At 35.9% G+C, this 1,531-nt stretch overlaps 1 non-coding gene across 1 annotated transcript; it reads right to left on the bottom strand.

Moving 5' to 3' along the window:
- Positions 1-530: 530 nt before the first annotated feature.
- Positions 531-602, bottom strand: Trnae-uuc. Its single transcript has one exon. It is a non-coding gene; the product is annotated as a tRNA-Glu (tRNA).
- Between the last annotated feature and the right edge of the window lie 929 nt (positions 603-1,531).

Raw genomic sequence — 1,531 nt, 5'->3', positions numbered from 1 at the left:
ATAGATGGGTGGATTTTTGTTAGAGATTGTAGCCTAAACTGCTGAACGCATCTATATAAAATTTGACATAGAAGTTGAACATAAAATCTCGAGTCGAACATAAAATAATAGTCTAGAAAAAAATTTAGGCTACTTGATTATATTTTTAATTGCACGCGGACGGAGTCGCTGGCGTAAGCTAGTATTATAAAAAAATGACCCCACTTAGTTACAGGTAACTTTAGTATTAACGTAAACTGATCGATAAACTAATGTCGAGAACAGGGTAGACGTTTATAGGGAAGTTTGTAACTGATGTCCATTAGATAAATTGACCTTTCGTAGTATCGCACAACACTCATATGACCTAATTATTTACCTTAACTTTACTAAAGAGTGTACCTTGCGTCATAATCAATGCAATTAGAATATGTGTTCAAAAATTGAATTTCAAATGTAATTTTATTTTAAAAGAAAATTATAGTTATGGTTATATTTGTAATATCTCCACTAAAAACTAGCAGTGCAAAAATAAAACGTAAAAAAAGAGTTTCCCGTACCGGGAATCGAACCCGAGCCTCCTGGGTGAAAGCCAGGTATCCTAGCCACTAGACCATACGGGATACAGAAACATACCAGTAATATCAACATCACTTCACTAATTCATATTTTTTTATTAATAAAAGGGGGCAAACGAGCGGCGAGAACACCGAGGTAATCAACGACGCCCATGGACATCCGTAACACCAGAGGAACCACAGATGCGTTGCCGGCCTTTGAGGAAATGATAGGCTCTTAAAGCTGTAATGATAGCTCTTAATTTGAATGAAAGGATCTTACGCAACAATCGATCGTAAATTGCTTTTCCGCTGGCTTTTACAAAATACATAGGAATTTTGTATCAGAAGATACAAAAGTGCATATATTAGGAAAATTGGAGGCTAATGCTGAGTTTCTGAAGTTTTCATTTATTTCGTCATTACGTAGCGATTTATTAGGGTTAGGCTAATCTAAGTTTAAGAGTAAAACTTAAGTTACGTAGTTAGGTAATGCATTTCAGGATTTTATTGAACCATAAACACTAACGAATGGTTAAACTCAGTTGAGAAACCGGCCAAAACTCATGTAAACAAAAGATGGTTTTTCAATACGTATTCATACAAACAATCCTTTATCCCTTCGTAAATTACATTTTATTCACGCGTAGCTTTAACAAAACCGAAAGGCGAAGGTCTATCGATTGAACTATAAAATTCATTGAATGCGCAATGCAATGGAGTTGTTATCGCACGATAAAGTTGGAAAGGGGTGTGAAATATTCCACACCACCCGACCTTCAAGCAAATGTACCACTTACACATATGGTAATACTAGTTGTCGCCCGCGACTCCGTCTGCGTGGAATAAATAAAACAAAAGTAAGTAGCCTATGTGTTCTATCAGACTATCCTCTACGTCTATGCCAAATTTCATCGAAATCCATTCAGCCATTTTGGCTACAAACTGTAACAAACATCCATCCAGCCATCGATCGAAATTTTCGCTTTTATAAT

Source organism: Papilio polytes, unplaced genomic scaffold, assembly GCF_000836215.1.
Source record: "Papilio polytes unplaced genomic scaffold, Ppol_1.0 DF824080.1, whole genome shotgun sequence".
NCBI classification, from domain to species: Eukaryota; Metazoa; Arthropoda; class Insecta; order Lepidoptera; family Papilionidae; genus Papilio; species Papilio polytes.
The sequence above is the reverse complement of the archived record's forward strand: the minus strand, read 5'-3'. Positions and strand labels throughout refer to the sequence as shown.